The sequence below is a fragment of the Vidua chalybeata genome, chromosome 14 (genome assembly GCF_026979565.1).
Source record: "Vidua chalybeata isolate OUT-0048 chromosome 14, bVidCha1 merged haplotype, whole genome shotgun sequence".
NCBI classification, from domain to species: Eukaryota; Metazoa; Chordata; class Aves; order Passeriformes; family Viduidae; genus Vidua; species Vidua chalybeata.
Genome location: NC_071543.1, coordinates 13903483 through 13925484, shown reverse-complemented (window position 1 = coordinate 13925484; position 22002 = coordinate 13903483). Strand labels below are relative to the sequence as shown.

At 55.2% G+C, this 22002-nt stretch overlaps 1 long non-coding RNA gene across 1 annotated transcript; it reads right to left on the bottom strand.

Annotated features, from left to right (window-relative positions):
* Positions 1-1140: 1140 nt before the first annotated feature.
* Positions 1141-11505, bottom strand: LOC128795185 (uncharacterized). Its single transcript, XR_008433429.1, has 4 exons — positions 10976-11505; positions 10470-10552; positions 9331-10200; positions 1141-4696 (listed from the first exon to the last, which is right to left on the bottom strand). It is a non-coding gene; the product is annotated as an uncharacterized LOC128795185 (long non-coding RNA).
* Positions 11506-22002: the final 10497 nt, after the last annotated feature.

Below are 22002 nucleotides of genomic sequence, written 5' to 3'. Positions count from 1 at the left end.
CTAAAGGCATTAACAGTGACTGGGGAGTGGGCAGGGAGCTGCAGGCAGAGCAGGAGGGGATGGATGGCTCCACCCATGGAATATGAGGATCAGGACTGGGAGAGCAGCAGAGGTTGGGCAGGATGTGGTGACTCTGCAGCAGGACAAGCCTCTGTGCCATCCCTGAGCCTGAGTCTCTGCTGACTCTCCTGGACCAGAGCCCTACTATCACTCCAGTGTCCCCATCCAGCCCAAGGCATGCCTCAATCCCCCCTGAAAGAGGCACCACCCTGAGGCCTGGTGTGCCTGGACACCCCTGCTTGGACCTCAGATGGGGCTTGCTGGGAAGAGCAGCTCCAGACATGCCTTCAGAGCTCACCCTAATTCCACCCAGACCCAGTTATTTACCACAGGGCTTATACGTTCTTTTTTTTTCCCCTTTCTTTTTCTTTTCTTCCACTGGCATTAAGAGCCTAAAAATAGCCTAAAAATAGCCACGTTTCCCAGTGCAGCCGGCAACACAAAACCAGGTTACCAGTGCTGCACAACAGCAGCCAGCTCGTTTGCTCTGAAATCGAATTTGTTAAGGCATTAGTCTCCTGTTCCCTCTCTCCTGCTGCTCCCCCTCGTCACAGCCAGCCCAAGCTTCCCTGCAGCCCCTGCCACAGCTGGCTCTGGGCATGGGGGGGATGTCATGGGGTCACTGCCAGGGGCTCAGCATGTCCCCCCACGGGCACCTCAGGAGCCTCATTGCTGGCCATGCCCCATCGGCCCCATCAGAGCTCACCCCTGAGCTCAGGGAGCAGCCTGGGGCCAGGGGATGGATGGAAAAGGGTGATGCTCGCTCAGGCTGCAGCAGGGAAAGGCTGAGCAGCAGTGCTCAGCCAGCACAGCTTGGGCTGGGGGCTCCTGCCAGCCCCACCTCAGGACACGAGGAGGAAACAGCTCCAAGGGGAGTGACCCTCAGGCTGGGCAGGGGCAGAAGGAGCTGGGCAGGGGCAGAAGGAGCTGGGCAGGGGCAGAAGGCGGCTGGAGCCTCTGGGGGCTGGGAGAGGCTGTGGACAAGGCTCTCCGTGTGCTCTGACCGCAGGTCGTTACAGACCAGTGGGATCCTTCATGAATTATGAGCCCGTATCGATTGTCTTTGCCAGTAAACACAGAGTGACCTTTATTAAAAATACACGAAAAACTCACTTAGGGAAACTCACTGACTTCTTGCTGCTGACAGATTTACACAAAAAGCAGATTTGTCCCACAACAGGAAATGTGGTGAATGAGGCAGGAGAGGGGAGCAAGGCTCCAGCACAGCAAGCGCCACGTCCCTGCCAGCTCCTGGCACCGGGACCAGCTGCCTGCTCATCTGGGCACCCCTCAGGGCAAGGGTGCAGTTCTCTGCCCTGGGGGAAGCTGCAGGGGGAAATATGCTAGTTCCTGATGGATGCAGTTATTTGGGACAGGAGAGGGACTGTGTAAATCTGGGAATTTGCTGGGAGCTGCCCACCATTGGTCAGGTCTCTTGGGGTTAGAACAATTAATTTTGTGCAGTACAATAGCACAACCATTCCTCCTGGCCAAGGTTAAACATCCCGGTGCTGCAGAACAGCCTTGGTGTTTGCCCAACATAAACCCCTCGTGCTCCCTCAGGAATGCTGCTGCTCCTGATGTCTTGTCCATGGATTAGAGAAAGGAACATCTGTGGCTCAGAACTAGATGGAGATCAAGAGCTCCTCACCCCTCAGCCACCGCTTGAGCTGTGAGTGTCCCCTTGGACCCACCTGTGGGCAAATCACTCAGGATCCACAAGGATCACCGAGTCCAACTCCTGGCCCTGCACACGACAGCCCCAAAATCCTTCCATGTGCCTGAGAGTATTGTCCAAGTGCTCTGTGAACTCCTGGGTCTATGACCACTTCCCTGGGGAGCCTGTTCCCATGTCCAGCCACTCCCTGTGCTGCGGAGGGTCAGAACTGCATCGTCTCCAGCCAGTAGATCCCACCAGCCAGGGAGCCCACAACAGCCACAAGTGCATTTGAGATCTAATTAATTTATAAATAGGAACACATGGCACTACCAACTCAATGATCTTGGAGGCCTTTTCCAACCTAAATAATTCTGTGGTCCTGTGATCCTACCCAGAGCATCTTCAGGATGATGCCTCAGGAGCTCTCAGCATCCTAGCTCAGTCCCACAAACCGACCTGCAGGTTTCCCTCACCTTTTTTTGTAATTCTGTTTTCTAGACATCAGCGAGAATCTGGCTTTTAAAGCTTGTGGGTATTTCTCAGACAAACAAATGGAAACCAATTGGTAAATGCACGCAATGATCAATCAATCAATCAGTGGCTCAATTTGCACTTGCTTTTTACCCAGTGCTGAGGAGAGCTGAGTGTAATAAATATATACGGAAATGGAAATGATGGATCCGTTCCCAAACCAGCTCAGGTGTTTGGTTTGGGAAGCTGTGAATACCTGGGGCCATGTTTGCTCCTCACCTCCGTGACCTGCACTGTGCTGGGATCCAAGCCAGAGGGACAGGATTTGCATTTTGAGCAAATTTCCCAACTTTGCAAGTTGACTGTGCTCAGCTTCCTGCAGACACCTCTCGGCAGAAGGGCTTTCTGGCAGACAAAAAAACCCTTCTCTCTAGAATCCTCAAAATATTCCATTTTGGAGCAGCCAGAACAGATGATGGAGGAGAACAGACTCTCCAATCAGTGCCGGGGCAGGAGGGCTGGGAGCGAGCGGATGCGACACGGAATGGGATGTGCAGTGGGATGAGATAAACTCCCCAGCTTGTTTGGGCCCATTATGGCACATTATTCATCAAAACACTCAGCTGAAATCAGCCGGCTCCGGGGTTTGTTAATTTGCTCTGTTTCAAAAAACCCTCAGGCTTCGGAGAAAAAAAAGTGCCCAAAATATCTCTTTAGCAGACTGCAGCCAAGTGGTCCTAGAGAGGAGCCCATCATCCCTAGCTACTGCCTTACTTACATCCCTGTGGAAATTTGGGAATGGTTCTTCTGAGCCGAGAGGGGAGGTGAGGAGCTGGATAACTCTCTGCCTTGTTAAAACATTCAGGATATTTTCCTGCATGGAAAGGGGCTGCCAGGATTAAGTCATCCCAGGAAGAGTGTTATTGCAGCACGCCTGGGTGAATTCCTTGCACAGGCAAAGGTGATCCCATGGGAGGGGGGCCCTCACTCTACCCTGACACTGCTGGTGAGAGATAAATGAACCCAAGCGACAAAACCTGGGGGCTCACGGGCAAATCTGGGCTCTGTGAGCAGATCTGGAGTTTGTGGGCAAATCTGGGGGTCCATGAGCAGCTCTGGGGTCTGTGAGCACACCTGGGATGTCTCTAAGCACATCAAGGGGGTCTCTAAGCATATCTGGGGGGTTCCTAAGCACATCTAGGTGGCTGCACCCACTGTCTCCCTGCCTGGAGAGCAGGGATGCTTTCCCAGGGAGGGAAGGCAGGGAGCAGGCTGGGGTCCTGCACCCTCCCTCACCCCTCCAGTCCTGTCACTGTCCCAGCAGGGGCAGAGGGACAGTGCCAGGTGGGGTGGTGCCTCTGATTTCCAAGTGCTGATAGTTTTGGGTAGGTTGGACCTTGCTGGAGTTCCTTAGCAACAGAAAAGCTGACGCTTTCCCTGCCCAGGAACTGCAGATGCAAACGAAGCCCTTCCATCAGCCCCTCCATGGCATCCACACCGAGACCCTCAGGAACTGTGTGGGACCCTCACCATGCCCCAGCAGTGACTCAATCCCACTGCAATCCCCCAGTCTGTAGCTCCTCCTGCTATGTTAAAGGGCAGTCTGCCACGGCTGGAGGGTTTTACCCTGTTGCCCACCTCCCTCCATCCCTGGGGGCACATGAGCTCCCTTGGGGACCCCATCAGAGCCTCCTGGATATCCAGAGCCCTCCCTGAGCTCCTCGAGGCTTTGTTCAAAATTTCCCTAGCACCAAGCATGTGGCACCACTTGCTAGCTGGTGACATCACTGAGCCTCTGTGTGAACCTCTCCTGTCTCTGCTTGGCTCACTGATTTCCACCAGTATGGAATCTCCAGGCTTTGCAGCATTTCCAGGGGAAATCCAGTTTTGTCCTTGCATTCTCTTGGTCCAGGGATGCTCCAGTGCCACAATTTCCCTGTGCCACCACACAAAGATAAGGGATCCCAGGTTTGGATGGTTTTACTCATGAACTCATTGTGGAACAGTTTCACTTGTAACCTTTAGGATGACCTGGGCTTCCACAGGGGACGTGGGCTGGGATTGCATGGCAACCGTGAGGGCTCCAAGGAGCCCTTCCAGATCCTGGCAGTGCCTGATCCACCTTCCCAAAAACGTGTCCACGTTGTGAGCGTGGGCAAGGCTGTGGTGGGAACGTGGCCAGGCGTCCCCCTCGCCGCTCCCCTCGCGGCGCGGGCAGCTCCCGGGGGCTGCTGGACGTGCCGAACCCGCTGCAGCAGCGGCTGCAAGATGGAGCCGGCGATCTGGTTTCAATAAAAGCAGCAGATTGTTTCATGGCTGGATGGAAAAGTTGTGAGGCTCCAGGATTTGCTCCTCTGGCAGCTGGAGACTGTTTGTCCATCGCTGCAGCTCCCACCCCACATCTCTGGAACAGGCTTTCCAGGGAGAGGGTCATTGTCCCAAGCCTGTCAGGGTGTCAGAGGCATTTGGACAGTGCCCTTAATGTGCTTCAGCTTCTGGTGATTTCTGAAAGTATCAGGTGATTGAAACTGATTAATTTTGTCAGTCCCTTCCAGCTGAAAATATAATATTCTATCTTATTCTTATTCTAGTCTTATTCTTAGTCTTAGTCATAGTCTATTCTTATTTTTATTCTTATCCTTATTCTTATTCTATTCTAATTCTTATTCTAGTCTATTTCATTCTACTCTAATCTACTTCATTCTGTTCCATCCCAGTCCATCTCATCCCACTCTGGGCGCTGTGCTGCTCGGAGCACAGCGCCTGTCCTCAGTCCAGGTGGAGGCAGCGCTTTGATATATTGCAGAGTTTTCTAGGTTTTCTCTATACCTTTAAATTCCAAAAGCACTGTGACTTCTGAAGGAAAACCCAAGCCTTTAAAGCTGTAAACAGCTGGTTTCCCTCTTCTTATATAAGAGCAATCTTTAAAAAAACACTAAAAATTTAACAACCTTATTGTTTTTTGAAGTACTTTGTGAAGCCAGGCCATTCCTGGGCTCAGTCTGTTACCCAGGTGAACTGGATAACAGCAGGACATATCCAGGGCAGCATGCCCAAGAGCCAGCCTGGCCTTCCTCCCTTGCCTGGCTCTATTGCAGTCCCCAGACCGGCCCAGCAGGAATTTCTGCTCCATATTGAAATGAACTTGAGGCAATAACGTAGTAAATGTGTAAAGAGAGGGGTGAGCGCTCTGTCAGCTTGGTGCAGTGGAACTCCTTCACTTACAGCCCCTTTATCTTCTGAGTTCTGGCAGTGGCAGAGGCACTGAGTCACCCCCAGAGCCTCCATCCTGCAGCGCCGTGAATCCCAAACCCGCGGCTGCACTCTCAGCGTTCTGCTCCTGCCAGGACAGAAAAAGCGCAGAGCAGGACAGAGCAGCTGCGTTTCGCGCCCCATCAGCTAAATTTCGATGAAATCATTTTGATGAATTGTTTAGGAAGGGAAAAAGCCCCATTAACTGTACATTTGCTGTTAATTAATAGGCTGCTTTTTCCTCCTCTAGCACAGCACTTCCGAGCTGCCTCATGCTCTGCTCTGAGCATCGCATTCTGGGGGGCACAGGGAGGTGGGGAGGGGGATCGGGGCAGGGTGGGACCTGCAGCAGCCTGACCCCGGGGAGAATGGCTGTTCCCAGCTCCATGCCCTGCTCCAAACGTGACACGTGAGGATGGGAAAAGCAAACAGCCCCGTTCTTCTCCCAAACCTCTGCAGGGCTGCCCCATCCCAGTCCATGGGCAGCTCCCCGGGCACTGTGCAATGCCAGCAGGGCAGGTGAGGAGTTCCACAGCTTCTCAGCTTTATTATTTTTAGTAAATTCTCTTTTTGTGTATTTATTTTCTGTATGTATCTTGTAAACATCTCTGGAATGTTATTCCAGGGGAATGTTGGCTGATATCCCACAGGAACCAGACGCTGGAGCTGCTGGGGGTGGGAGCAGGGCAGTGCCCTGTGCCTCAGGGCACTGGGTGCCCAGGGCTTGCACCGGCCACACGCACAGCAGGGAGCTGAGATGAGCAAAAATTCTTGGCAAATCATTTTCATTCACAACCATTCTGTCAAATGCCCACAGGATGCCAAAACACAGGGGAGAGGAGGGAGCAGTTACATCTGTCCCTGTCCCACACAGCCTCTGGCAGCATGGCTAAGGGGACATCCACGGTGTCCCCAGCAAAGAGCTCAGGTGGGAGAGCTGGGGGGGCTCACCAGAAGAAGAGAAGGCTCCAGGAAGACCTCAGAGCCCCTTCCAGTGCCTACAGGGGCTTCAAGAGAGCTGGAGAGGGACTTGGGACAAGGGATGGAGGGACAGGACAGAATGGCTTCCTCCCACCCCAAGACAAATGGAGAAGGGTCAGGTAGGAATTCTTCCCTGGGTGGTGAGGCCTTGGCACTGGGTGCCCAGAGAAGCTGTGGAAGTTCCCTGGAAGTGTTCAAGGCTGTGCCACTTGCTTCACTACCCAGGCCACAGAGAAGAGCCCTGTAACTTTTGGTCCCAGTTAAAGATGGTTTGTTTTGAGATGCAAATAGTTTGTAATCAGAGGGGGAAAGGTGGAAATAGCCACAACTTAATTTCTACAGTCTAAAATGAATCAGGCATCTGTGGGGCTTTTTTAATATGTATTTCTCTTAATAGGGTGAGTAACTTTTGTGTGGGCTGAATTAGCTCTAAATGAAAGCAAACAAGGCATAATTAGAAACTGGTTCACTTTTTTCCTGGTTTCTTCCCCTCTGGAAGGGCAGCAAGGTGTGCATTCAAGGTGTGCATCTGGAAGGGATGGACAAGCCCAGCAGCAGGGTCCAGCTGGGGGCGAGGAGGGGGCAGCAGGAGCTCCCAGCATGGGAGCTGGGCACACACTGGGAACCATCCAGTGGCTTTAAGGCTTCTGGAGGTACAGGAAAAGGCCCCCTCCCAGCTGCCAGCCCCACGAGTGGCTGTGGCACTGTGGGTCCCTGTCTCCACAGCCAGACATCCCTGCTGTGGGAATCTGCCTCTGCCCAGCAGCAGGAGGAGGGCTGCTTTGCAAAGGCAGCTCCACATGTAAATCTGGGAAGCTCCCACTTGGGAAGTACATGAGTTTCTCATTTAACGTGGTACCACACTGCATTCTTTCTTTATAAAGAGCCCTCATTTAACTTTAGGCATGTTTGTACATCCAATTAAAAATGGGTCATGTTTAATTGATTTCATATATCACTGCTGCCACCGCCAGCACAGTCCAGTGATGGTGGCAGAGCTGCATCCCTGGCACAGGCACATGGCTGGGTCCCAGGTGTCCCTTCTGCTCTGCCCTCGTTCTGTTGGCATGGCCACAATGCCATGGCTTCTCTCCAGCTCCATGGTGCCCACACACAACCACTGCGGGCTGGTGGTTTCCAAATCCTCAGGCTGGGGAGGAGGACACTGCTTCCAGGGCAAAGCAGGAGCTGGAGAGCTCTCTCCACATCCCTGCCACCCCTGCATGGGCACTGGGGCTGGGGCTGAGCTGGGGTTGTGCCATTGCCTGTGCTTCCCATCACCCTGTGCTCGATGTCCCCAATGTCCCTGCTGCAGCGCCACCACGGCGAGGGACACACCAGCTCCTCGGGGCAGGAGCCTCTCCAGAACACAGGGACACCAGGACAGCAGAGGGGGACAGCACTGGGGGACAGGGAGCATCACTGGGGAGCCCAAGCCTGGCAGGACACGTGCCCGGCGTGTGTGCCCAGTAGCTGTGCCCGCCCTGCCAGCCCCAGAGCTGCAGCCGTGACGGGCACTGCTCGTCCTGCTCCTGTCACAGCTCTCCTGGGGAACTGAATCCGACTGTCAGCAAAGAGGGGATGATGAGTCAGCTCCCACCAAAGGCTACCCTATTACCTAGCAGCTTAATAATGAAAACTGTCATCATTCCTGCAATAAGGAAAGATAAATAAGTTATTAAAAGAGGAGCCTGCCACCCTGCCTGGGCAGGGCACCACGCCAGAGGGATATTAACTGCTGGCTACAGCCTGTCTGTTTGGGGAATGGAGAGGGACACCCTGAGTGCTCCGAGGAAGAGCTCTTTCTCCTCCAGCTGGCTTGGAGAGAGCTCATGTGCCTGGCACAGCGAGAGCCACCACTCCTGCTTCAGCCACAGGTCCTGCTCCAGCCACCACTCCTGCTCCCATTCCTACTCCTCCTCAAAGCTGCAGAGATAAATACAGCTCCAGGAAGGGAGATGGGGCTGCGGGGGCAGGACTGAGGGTGAGAAGGGGCCAGAGCAGGCTCTGAAGATCTGATCACCCCAAATCCAAAGCAAGGAGTGCATTAATGAGAGCTTTGCTGGGCACTGTCAGTGGGACCCTCTGCTGCAAGAGCACCAAGGGAACACCCACCAGAGCATCCCTGTGGCAGACCCTGCAGCTGATCCTGTGCAGAGAAGAGGCCGGTGCAGCTTCCATACTGGGCTCTGCTCAGCCCCACAACCAAAAACACTTTCCCCTGCCAAGCCCCCTCTGGTTGGAGCTCAACTTTAGCACCTGTCAATATGTGACACAGCAAAAGGCAGCTCTGATCTGGTGAGAGAAAGGTGTGAAATGGTAAAGGAAGGAGGAAAGAAGTCACCTCCTTGCCCAGCTGTATTTTACTGGGAGAACATTCATGAGCTGTTCCATCTCTGGCCAGGAATAGTGAGGCCCTGGCTGCTCTGCAGAGCTGAACAGAATAAATGACCCTCATAACACTTTCTCTCTGAAATCCTCCAACTTTGCACTAATAAACAATGTGGTTGTCAGGGCAGTCCAGCCACTTTATCTAAAAAACGCTCCTTCCTTCCTCCCTGAACAGTCAGAGAATCTTCCCTGGACCCTACAGCAACACATTCTCCTCCCTGCTGTCTTCAGGGGGGTGAGTCGTCCCCAGGCCCTCCCACATCCCCAGCTGTGCCCCCATCCCCACTGGTGTGAGCTCCTGGGGGCTTAAAAAAATAGAACACTTATTGTGGCACCCCCCCTGTCTCTCTGGGCTACCTCAGTGCCATTTTTAGCCTCAGCACAGCCCCTGGAACCACGTTTTCTAACCGCTGCGTTTACATGCACCTTCTGGAGCAGCTGAAGTGTCCTGACAAGCCTCTGGAATCAAAGGCTTGGAGCCGCCCCAGGGGCAGGGAGCAAAGAGAAAGAATCACCTGGGCTGCCATGGGGATGGCCCAGGAAGGGCTGCAGGAACACGCCTGGCACGGACGGGTGGGGATGGCCCAGGAAGGGCTGCAGGAACACGCCTGGCACGGACGGGTGGGGATGGCCCAGGAAGGGCTGCAGGAACACGCCTGGCACGGACGGGTGGGGATGGCCCAGGAAGGGCTGCAGGAACACGCCTGGCACGGACGGGTGGGCTCCGGGCCACGGCCCTGCCACCCACGGCGGCGCAGGCCCCGGCACGCCGCGCTCCGGCAGCACGGCCCGCAGACGCCACCGGGGACCACAGGCAGGTTTGCACTCTCGGCCGGGAAAGAGCCCGTAAAGTTAGGGAGCATCTTAAAAATTAAGCACCTAATGAGGCCCGTGGTGCAGCCAAGGGCTGGGTGCCAGCTGGGCGCTGGCGCGGCACCGGGCCCTGCCCATCCCACAGCACCCACCTGGGTGTGGGGCTGTGGGGACAGGGCAGGCCCAGGACACGGCCACTGCTTAAATGGCCTGGGGACACTGGAAAGAAGTGGGGAAATCTGGTGTGACACTGAATTGTCTCACCAAAGCCATTTGCTCTTCACTCCCAGAAACATTTTACTTCCTGAAAACCCGTTTTCAGGTCTTGCTGTCACTGGTTCATGTTCCCTCAGCCACCAAGGGGTGACTCTCTGCGAGTCTCAGTCTCCTGTGCCCTCAGGCTAAAGCCAAGGGTTTGTCCGTGGTGCCATCACCCTGATGCCATGGTGCCATCTCCTCCATGCTGTGCATCCTCCCTGCCGGAGCCGGGCAGCAGCAGTCCCAGCCGTGGGACCTGAGGGCTGGGCTGAGGGCAGTTTGTCAGAGCTTTCCACCCCTCTGTGCTTTTCTGGCTGTGAACAATGCAGCACCCAGTATGTGGATGAGTCCCTCGATGTCTGAGCTTTTGCTGCAGGAGAGGACAGCCCCATCCCAGCCCACGGCACAGGATTTCCTCTCACATCCCACAGGGCAAAGCTGACCAGGGCCGTGCCCACTCTCCAGCCACCCCTCCCTCCCCCTGCTCTGCTCTGGCCATGCTGAACCTGACCCATCCCTCCTCCAGGTGCTGCTCCCCTACCTCTGCCCCAGCCCAGACCCTGCTTCCAGGGCACTTGCCCACCTTGGTGCTCCTCTGGAGACTCTTTCCCCCAGCCTCCCTTCCTCCTGGCCAGCCTCCTGCCGTCCCTGCCCTCTACTGCTCTCCTGCCGCCCATAAAAATATATAGAATATAGAACATTATTTTATGATATACTATAAAAAAAAAAAAAAAACAACCTGGAACTAGGAGACACGTGCCAAACCTCAGCAGCACATGCAGGAATGCCTTTGTCCCAGCTGTTGCTGGATTGCTTGAGTCTGAAGGCTTTTCAGGACAGGAATCTTGTTTTTCTTAATTTATCGATTTTTTTCCTGGCACTGGGCAGCAGTGGTGGCAGTGGCTGTGCACAGTCAGTGATGCCATCTGTCCTTTGGGTCCCATCTCCTGAGGCCCTGCCCAGGGCTCCCCAAACCAGAGCTGGGAGCGTGGGTATCAGTGGAGCTGCAAAGTGTGAGGAGGGGCAGGAGCAGGGGCCTCCCATTGTCCCGAGGATGCTGCTGCAGTTATTGCTCCTCAGCTCCTGTACCTGTCAGAGCATCTCCCTCCTTCCTCAGGGTTGAGCCTGTGCCCATCTGGGATCCCTCAGCTTTTCCTGGGGTTTCACTGAACTGCTGGTTCCTGCACAGGTGATTTGGGGCACCCATGAGCAGGGAACTGCTTGTCGTTCCTATCGGGGCTGACGTCAGACCCTAAACAATCAAGGGATTCCATCCCACACCAGTACCCACACCCTGAGGTGCCAGCCCCACTCCCCAGGGTGCCAGCCCCACACTAGGAGGTGCCAGCTCCTGGTCCTCCCTGTTTCCTTCCCCTCCTGGGCTGGTGAACTTTCCTACAGCCCTTCAGCCCTAGCTCCATAAAGCTCCCGATTCATTCCGCAGATATTTCCTGCGCCGGGGCTTTCCGCAGCATCTGCTGGTTTGAAGTGCTCCGTTTATTCGTCCTGGGGGCACCATTACTTTCTGCTTTAGCAGTTCTGCCTGCTCTGAAGTCTCTGCCAGGCTCCATCCACGGGAGAGAAAATTGATGAAAGAATAATAATGATGATTGTTATAAATATATATTTCATTGCGGTGGCCCTTGCTGCACGTGTTCGTCACTGATGAGGAGACCAGAGGGTGAGGGGGTGCTCAGTTCCCAACAGGCTCCCAGCAGCAGATGTGTGTCCTCACCCTGCTGCCCTCCTCCTCTTCCTCCCCTTTCTCTTCCTCCTCCTCCTCCCAAGGCACCCCTGTCTGTTCTCCCCAGAGGGTCTCAAGTGGGTCTGGTGGCAGAAGAGCTGGACATGTCTGGAGACAGGATTCTGGTAGTGCCTGTGGGACATGTCCTGGGCAGGCTGGAGCCACTTCCAAGCTCATCCATTCATTGGGATGGCAGGAACGGGGATCAGGGGGAGAGCAGCTGAGCTGGGAATAGAGCCTTACAAAGTGGGGCATGGGGAAGAGATGCCCAGCCAAGTCTCCTGGCCTCTGCCTCCATTTCTCCATGGATTTCTGCTCTCATCCAGCTGAGTGGAAACATAAATCACCAATAACTTCACCCATAAATGATCCCCATCGGCACCAGCAGCACATTTCCCCTCTCCTCAGGGGATTATCCAACCAGGGATTCTGTGAGTGAGTGCAGAGAATCTTTCCCCTTCTCTTAAAGGAAACCTTTTTCCTTTGTTTCACCAGCTGTGGATAATCCTTTTCCCTCCACATCCTCAGCCACAGCAGACTGAGGATGCTCTGGGCCACTGTCCCGGCCCTCATGGCCACTCAACCTCCTCCACTTCCATTTCCTGCTGCACAGAGTTTCAGGTATTTCCTGTAGACACTTTAAAATTCCTCAAGGGCTTCTCCATTTCACCCACAGTGGGATGGCCTGGAAGCAGGACAGCAGGAGCTGCGTGGAGTGGGGTACCTGGGAAGGCTTTGTACGGATCAGCATTCCTTGGCTCATTTTCCCACTGGCCTTCCCACTCAGAGCAGCCCTCCCCTCCCTGCAGATCAGACCAGAGAGTTCTACATGGGCCCTCCTGGGTCTGAATATCAGTAAATGCAATTCCATCTGCAGCAAGGATAACGTTACCACGGCTGGCTCATCCCTGCTCCAGCCAGGAGCCATCTGTGTGCTGGGGGCTGTGCTGGGGACACACACGGATGCACGGAGAGCACCAGCCCAAGGGGGTACTGTTACCTACAGATGGAAATTCATCTCCGAGGCACTTGATCTCCCCTAAACTCCTGTGCTGTAACTCTTCCAGAGGACATCTGTTAAATCCCTCCAGGGATGGAGACTCCCACTGCCATGGGGAGCCTTTCTCAGTACCTCACCACCGTTCTGGGGAAGAAATTATCCCTAATATCCAACTGAATCTCCCCTGGCACAGCTTGAGGCCGTTTCCTCTCATTCTGTCCCTGTTCCCTGCGAGCAGAGCCTGATCCCGACCTGGCTGCGCCCTCCTGTCAGGGAGCTGTACAGAGCAAGAAGGTCCCCCCTGAGCCTCCTTTTCTCTGAGCCCCTCCCAGCTCCCTCAGCCACTCCTGCTGCTCCCAAACCTTCCCCAGCTTTATTCCCTTCCCTGGACATGCTCCAGCCCCTCAGCATCTTCAACTCTTCAATTCTACATTTCTACATCTTCATCTCCACATCTCTCCAACTCTACATCCTGCAGCCCAGGAAGGAGGGAGAAAGAGATGGAAATACATCAATCACCAGAGCTTGCACAAATATAGATGCAAAATCTGGGATTTGTTTATTCCTTATCTGCTGTTAGACCAGTCATAACTTCTGCTGGAGCCCCCTCCCAGCATGGTCAGAGGCAGCAGAGCTCTCCTGTGCCCTCAGGGTCACCATCTCCTTCCCCATGCTGCTCCAGTGGTGCATCCTGCAGAAGGGAGCAGCTCCCTGCAGAGGACCCTGCTGTGGCCATCCCAGCCTGCGGCAGAGCCTTCCCAAACACTCTGAGATCCAAATGTAAGTGGGCAATTCCATGGAAAAGCCACAGCTCAGCTCAAGCAGCAGGTCAGGGATGTTGGCTGAAAGGCTGTTTGAGAGCCCAGAGAGAGACCATGCAGCCCAGAGGGTCTCAGCTTCCCTTGTTTGCTCCCGAGCAAGTTGGTTCTTACGGCAATTTGCGCTTCAATAAACGTGAAATAAAATCCATTCTGCCCTTTCCCTGCTGGCGTCATCCCCATTTCCCTCTGTTTATCACATCATATCCATTGCCCCGGCAACCACGGCAGCCCAGGCAGGGATGATGGTGGCAGGTGTGGCCTGTGCCAGCCCCACACCCTGGCACGAGGATCCCACTGTCACACAGGTGTCTCCAGTGGGACACACCACAGGGAGGGAGGGGGGCTGGGAACAAACCCAAGATGGGAGAACACAGCCGCAGAAGAGGATGCTCTTGGCAGGAGCTGGTGCTGGCCCCAGAAAGCACTGATGGGAGTGACTCTGGATGTGTTTGCCTGTGGGATCTGCAGGTGTGGACATCCACTCCCATTGCCCTGGCTCTGGCTCCAGGATGGACACAAACAGAATCCCAGCTCAGAGAGAGAGTCCGGGAGCCGTTTGGGGATTTGCTCCCAGTGCAAGTCCCTCTCTTCACTCACTCGTGCCCTCACACCTCGTGGGGCCATCCTCTGCCTGTGCCTCCCCTGCCCTGTCACCCTGCAAGTTCAGCCCTTCGCCCCTGCAGTCGGGAGCCCATTCCCGGTGGACTCGTTCCCTTCAGCCCTGTATCGGTTCGGATTCAGAGCTCATTGTCCCACCTCTCCCCAGAGAGCTCGCGGACCCCACTGAGGACAGCGCAGCCCGCGGGGTTCCCCCAGCTCCAGGATTCGCCTCCATCCAGGAGATATTCCCATAGCAGCGATAGCCGGGCCCCACGCTCCTCCCGCGGTCTCCGCCTGCCCCCGCGCGGCGGCTCCGGGCACGGACCCGCACCCACGGACAGACCCACAGACAGACCCACGGACAGACCCGCACCCACGGACAGACCCACGGACAGACGCACGGACGGACCCGCACCCACGGACAGACCCACGGACAGACCCACGGACAGACCCACGGACAGACCCGCACCCACGGACAGACCCACGGACAGACCCACGGACGGACCCGCACCCACGGACAGACCCACGGACAGACCCACGGACAGACCCGCACCCACGGACAGACCCACGGACAGACCCACGGACAGACCCACAGACAGACCCACGGACAGACCCGCACCCACGGACAGACCCACAGACAGACCCACGGACAGACCCACACCCACGGACAGACCCACAGACAGACGCACGGACGGACCCGCACCCACACTCACAGAGGGACACACACCCACCGGGGAACGGTGCCCAGACACACGGACAGACCTGCAGCAGTTTGAGACAGACGAGGGTCACCAGGAGGGAAGAACGATGGGAAGGATGGGAAGGAAATGCTCAAACAATGGGGGAGATTTACTTGAGAGAGAAGACTGAGAGTGTTCACAGGCTGGGGAAGCCCTGGCACAGGTAGCCCAGGGAAGCTGTGGCTGCCCCATCCCTGGAAGTGTCCAAGGCCAGGTTGGACAGGGCTTGGAGCAACCTGGGGTAATGGAAGGTGTCCCTTAAGCTTCCTGTGCCAATGGGGATGGGATGGGTCCTATCTGTGCTGGAAACAGAACCTCCTGGAGTCTCCAGAGGCAGCCCTATCTGGATTGACCCTACAGGCAGCTCTCATGTGTCCCTGCCCCACACCCTCTGTGGGCACCAGAACCTCACTGCCACGTGCCCAGGAGGGACACAAGGACTGTGGAGCAGCCAAGGGACGGGGTGGAATGCTGGGGTCACAAAGCCTTGTGCAAGGCTCCTCCGCTGGCAGAGTCAGTGAATGAAGATTAACCCGCCACAGGGAGTTGCTTCACATCTTATCAAAGAGCTGCTCTCCCCTCCCCTGCAGTGACTCATGCTCTGCTGAGCCCTTCCCACCTCATCTGGGATGTGTTACAGCCCTGGACCATACTCCCTTTCCATACAGATGGAGATTCTCATGGAATGTCTGCCTCTTCCTCCTCCTCCACCTCCTCCTCCTCCTCTTTCTCTTCCTCCTCCTCTCCAGTGTTTCTGCTTCTCAGGTGTCACCTGCCCAGGTAACACAGCCTGTCCCCTAAGCAGGGCTCCCTTTGCCTCATCCCCACTCTGGAGCAGCCCTGGAAGGGGATGCTCCCCAAAGGTTCCCCCTTTCCAGAAGCTGTCCATGGCCGTTTCTGCCTGCTTGGTTTGGCTGCCAATCCTCCCCAGGCCAGTGTAACTCTGCCCTGCAAGGGGAAGGAGGCAGACACCCAGACTCCAGGGAGTGAACCCAGATCCATTGGCTCCTGGTGACGAGCTGCCAGCTGACATTTCTGAGGAGCTGAGCACGTGCCCCTCGGTTGGGTGAGGTTTAATTTAACTGTCTCAGAAGCACACACATCTTTCAGAGCTGGGGACAGTGGCGACTTGAGGAGAGAGCAGAGCTAAATCAGATATTAAACACTGATTCCTCCACACATCTCCAGGGACTGACAGCTGGAGTCACTCTCACCATCTGTCTTTCCCGCTGCGGCCCCCAGAGAAGACACACTCTGTTAGCTGTTCCTCCAGCTAACAATGGAGAGAGAGAGCAAATGCTCTCATTTCCAGGCCTATGGATTTTCCATTCAGGGATTTCGGGAACACGCTGCATTGGGGAATGTGCTCTGTTTGTCCCAGTAGTTCCTGTGCTGTTACAGGGACACTGATGAACCATCTCCTCCCCATTGCCTGCCCAGGGCACCCTTCAGGAATGTGTGTCTGGGTTTCCTGATCCTCAGAGGAAAAACTGTCTGAAAGTTTGCATTTATTGTTCCTCGTGCTCTCCTCCTCACCCCAGGCAAGCTTGGAGACCAAAGGGGTTGGCCAGAATCTTGGGACACATGATAAAAGCAGTTTGTCTCTAGATAGGACACATCTTCTCGGGAACGAGTCCAGAATTAATAAACCATCTTCCAGCAGCCAAGTGCATTGTGTTAACTCAGAAGTAATGAGGTCGTGGGGAATCACCAGGAGTCTGGGACGCAGGGGGAGAAACCAGCTCGGAAAAACACTGGATTAGACCAAACCTGGATGCAAATGCTGTTTCTTTCTTCATGGCTGAAACCCCTTTACAGTTTGTGTTCCTGTCATTAGAGCTCTGTCACAAGCTCCCAGGAAAGCAGAAGGGGAAAGCTGCAGGTACCACAGGAACCAACCCAGCCCAGGGGGATGCAGGAGCTGGCAAGTGGGTGGGGGGCTCAGGAGGGTCTGGCCTCTGCCCCCCTGGCAAAGGCCCCCTCGGGGATCACAGAGCTCTGCCCTGGCCCTGCAGGGCAAGGCTGGGGCTGTGGGTGATGCTGCTGTGCCGGATGAACCAGGAGAGAGGGAGGGCTGCAGGCTCTGCCAGCCCAACGCATCCCAGGGAGCAGGAGGAGGAGGAGGAGGCTGAGGGCACCCTCCTGCTCTCTCAAGTTGTCCCCCTCCACAGCAGCTGTTCCCAAAGGGTTCTTGTTCCTTGGTGGCAGTGCACTCACAAAATGTGAGCAGAGCGTCCCTTTGCAGAAGTTTTCCAGGTTACAGGTGTCTGGGGCTTTGGGAAAATGACTCCATGGTGGGGTGACATCCAAATGAGAGTTTTCACATTGAAAGAGAGCTGCAGTGGGACAAACCCTTCTCCCCAGCTTTGCATATCCATTAATTATGATTTACAGGCTAATCCTGTGCCCCTCCCTGTGCCGTGACAGCACCCACCCATACTTGAATCACCTTTTTCCCTGCAGACTCTGGCTTAGACCACCCACAGGACTGCCAAGGCCTCCTCCCACATCTGCCCTCCGTGTCTCAGGGGAGCCACCTCCCTCTGAGAGTCACCAAGGGTGTGGGAGCAAACCCCAGCTCTGAGCATTCCTGTGCAGGGGGGGCTCAGCCTCAAACCCCAACCATGGTCCAGCCAGAGCTGGTCTCTGCTCTGCAGTGTCTCTGCCACACTCTTCCCCAGCCCTTATTCCCGTGCTTGTGTTCTGGCAGGTTTTCCTCATCTTCCCCATCCAGCCACTCCAGATGTCTCTTCCTCAGCCCCTGCAGAGGTGCAAGGTCTCTTTGCCCAGGATGGTGATGCCTCATCTTCCTCCTGTCCTCCCTGTGGGTCCCTGACCCGCATTCCCACTCCCAGTATTTAGCTGTGCCATCAGTCCACGAGTCCCTCACTGCCTGCAGCAGAAGCATCATTCCAGGGCTGGTAAGAACTCGCAGGGGCTGCTGAACAGAGGGTTCCTGCCCTGACTCCTCAGGAACCCTCTGCCTTCATTCTGGAAATGCTCTTGGGCAATTCCAACACTGTGGAGGTTAATCCAGGTTCTTGCGCATGAAAACCAAGCCAGAAGAAGGGATATTTCAGCTCTTCAAGCTGCAAGAGACAGCAAACCCAACACGCCGAGGGTTCAGACATGCCCCACTCAGAGCAGTGATATTTTATTCAGCACTGATTTGCAGGTCTTTGCATTCACACCAGCACTGAAATGACTCTGGTTTCCCACAATGGCAAAACCAGGCTTGGGAGGGACGGGAGGGAGCTCACCCTCTCCAGCAGCTCAGCTCCCTCAGCATTTCACACTAGAGCAGGGAACAATTCTGCAAACCATGAGCTGAAAAGTGACATATCACCCTCCTTCCTTTTCTCATCCATCAGCTCAAATTTTCCTGTTCCCCAGTTCCTGGAAGGCTCTCTTTGTAATTAATTTCCAGGAAAATGTGAGCCCCAGCGTGCTGTGAGTTCCTGGGCAGCACAGGCAGCCAAGCAGGACAATCCATGGGAAGCTGCTTCGGGAAGGCCCAGCCTGAGCCTGGTGCTGCCCTCGCCCAAGGTCTCCCGGGTGTGTGGGCATGGATGGGCTCTCCAAGGAGGGCAGGGCCTGAGCACACCCTGACCCCCGGGAGCTCATCCCACTTCAGCCCTGGCAGCTCCCCCATCCCAGGGATTTCGTTCAATCCAGGTGCACTTTTTATTGGATTTTGTTAAATTAAACATGTGATCCCATTTTATCTGACCCAGCTCTGAAGTCTCTCAGGCCCAGGCAAACTCTGCTGCCTCAGCTCTTCATTCCCATGTTTATTTACTGCCTTTCAGATCGCCTGGGCTGCACGGTGCAGCCTCTGATGAATAAATAACTCGTGCCCTTCCAGACCAGATTGATTAGATGGATTTAATTAACAAGACCAGCTCCCCTTGAGGACTATCCCAACTAAAACACTGGAACCAGCCAGTGTGTTACAGCGCCAGGACCTATTGATTTACGGGAATATGAACAAGGGATCGTTTAGTGACTTCATCGATGCCATAACAAGAGGCTGCGAGGGGCTGGGTCACAGCTGGTTCATCACAGGGAGGTTGTTCCCTCCCACTGCTCAAGTAGTGCCGGCAAACATCCATCCATCCTCCCCACCCCGGCTGGACCTGTGGCCAGGGGAACAGAGCCAGAGCAGCCGACTCGGTCTCAGTGGGATTGAGCGCACACGGGCGCTCAAACCACAGGGGAAAAAGGGAAAATCCTCAGGAGAGCACAGCGGGGGTTTCTCCACACCAAGGTGAAACCTGGAGCTTTGCCGGGAAGAGGGAGCAGGGCAGGAGCATGGAACCTGCGCTGGGCTGGGGTGGAGGGAGCTGCGCTGCCAGGACCAGCCAGAGCCCCGTGTGCCCAGGACCATCTCTCTGAAGGCGACAGCCGTGTGACAGGGCGCTGAGCCCAGCTGTCCCCTCCCCAGCTCCATGGCAGACGGCAGCTCCCGCACAGACCTCACCCCGCCCGCCCCCGCAGCACCCCGGAGAAGGTGCCGCATGGGTTTATTAATTAGTCCATTAAATTATCGCAGAAATAATTGAGAGCCCGTGTTCCCCCTGCAGGTCCCTCCCCGCCAGCCGTGGCACGGGCAGGAGCCGTGACACGGGATCGGATAATGAGCTGCCATGGGGAGCATCCGGTGCCACCTGCCCTGGCCCTGTCCCTGTCCCCGTACCGCCTGCCAGGCTCGTCGCGGTGACAATCGTCGGGTTTTAATTAGTCTCCAACACGACTCCTGTCACAAACACTCTGCTGGGGGTTGTTTGTTTTAATTTGATCAGGGACAGGCACAGAGAGGGGGAAAAAGGAAGGTAATTAAATTTGACTAAAAATCTTGGAATGCCATTAAAGCGGATCTCCTCATTTGCATAATCCGCTCCCCGTGGCGCCCTAAACTGCCACCAGTTTATTGTGACTCTCCCGAGGTGCTCCACAGCAGCCGGGTGTGGATGACCGAGTCCCAGCCAAGGGACAAGGGGGACACCGGGGTGCCATGTCCTGCTGGGGGCAGGACACCAGGGCCACGGTGACAAGGCAAATACATCCAGCCGTGCCTCCGGATCCCAGCCTCGGGAATGCTCCTGGAGCTGTGGGTTCAGGCCCCTGCACAAGGCCAGCCAAGCAGGAGGTGCTGTAGGGTCAGAGCGGGTGTCTCTCCTCATTTTGTAGCCTTCAACAACTTTTGCCTTTTGGTTTCTCTTTCCCTACTTGTGTTTCCCATTTAGCATGGAGAAAATAGTGTTCCCTGCTTGGCTGTCCATAGAGCAATTACCTGTAATTATTTCTGCTCATTGGCAAGCTGTTACTAATGATGTTTGCTATAGGTTTGATTATTATTGCAAACACTGCTTCTACATCTGGAGCTGGGGCTGGAATGCTGGGGAAGTTTCTGGGAAAAGCAGGTTTGCCAGGGAGGGGCTGTGCTTTATGGAGATATCTCAGTTGTGATGCTGTTGGGGTGGGGTTTGTTTGGTTGGGGAGGTTTTCATTATCTTGCTAAAATAACAAATGTGATAACCTCACACCAGGTGACAAACAGGTGTTTGAGAGACAGTAAAAATCCTGGATAATTTGGGAAGAAACATGAAATGCCACCAGCTCCTGGCTGGGCTGCAGAGGCAGCAACACCTTTGGGAGAGCACCCATGGTGGAACTGCCTTTTCTAGAGGCACTGGGGGAACAGTGAGAGCAAGGCAGGGGAGCAGGAGCCACTCACCTGGCAGCTGTCCCACAGCACACAGCTTCAGCAGGTGATGTGACGTGCTCCTGCCCTAGGCAGCCTCCCATAGCCCCCAGCAGAAACAGGATGTGGTAAGAATGATCGGCACTTGGGAGCAGGATCACATCTGCTGTGCCCTGGGAGTGCCTCGATGCTGCCCCAGCTCTGGCTGCAGCAGCCACGTGCACTGAGGATGGACCAGCTGGGGGAGGATGGGATCTCCTCCTGACCTCTGCAAGCACAGCGAGGGATCTGCAGGGTGTCATCATTCCAGTGGGACTGGCACAGTGATTGTCATTAAAAGTAGAGCTGGAGCATCCTCTGAGCACCTTGCCCAAATATCCTTCCATCCTGTTTTGTAGCTGTGCCACTAAACCATCCCTGCTTCCTTCAGCACCTGGGTCTTCCCCTTGCCACAGGGACTGTCTGACTTCACTTACCTACAGGATCTGGTCAGATTTGTGCAATCTGTTTCCAGCATGCCTGTGTTCCTTTTTAAACTTTCAAAGTCCCAGTTAAAGCAATGTTATCTCCCATTTCCCCACTTCCATCTCTTTTCTGCCTGAAGGATCTCCTGCATCTGAGGACAGGACAGAAAAGGAATGTAGAGCCCAATGAGGTGCCTTAGGCTGGGAGCTGCAGGAGGATAATAATCTGTGTTCCGATCCCTTGGGATTCCTGCTGGGTGCACTCACCATCCCACAGGACACATGGCAGGCCCTTCTCCAAGCTGGGTGTGTCATCCCAAGAGGAGCTGTGTCTGTCAGGGTGCCAATGCAGTGCTGGCAGGGCCAGGAGCACTGCACGGGTTCACAGCCCTTTCTTTTATGTAAAAAAATGAATGATTTTGTCCCAAATCTCTGTCAGTGGAGTCAGGCAGGGAGGATGTCTGAATTCCCATCTTGTCCATGACCAGACAATGTCTGTTCTGCAGGAATGCTGAAATCAGAGTGCCTGTGTGACTGCCAGGCCAGGCAAGTGGCGTGGTCTTCATCCAGAGACAGGGAAAAAGCTCCAGGAAAAGGCCTGAGTGAGAACTGAGGGCTCATCCCAGTGGCAAACAAAGCAAAAGGAAAAGCTGGCTTGGTTTGCTCAAACACAAAGTTATCCCGGTGGGAAGGGGCCTGCATTGCCGTGCTGGAGCGGGGGCTGCCGGGGACACGAGTGCAGGGCTCTGCCATGGAGGTCACACCTCTGAAATCCCGGGATATAAATCTATATCATGAGGTTGCACAAGCCTTCCCCGAGCCCCTCAGGGTCTGTATTGTGACATTTGCTGGGCTGCACAACCCAGAGGCTGAACCCGTGTGGGGAGGTGTCCAACAGCCCTACATCATCCCAGGCCTGGGAGGAGATGCAATCCCAGGAGCGGGACCAGGACTGCTGCCAAAGGGTGGGAAATTCTTGGACCACTAACAAAGCTCACGTTGAGAAATACAACCAGAGTGTAAAGATGCTGTGACAGCAGGGG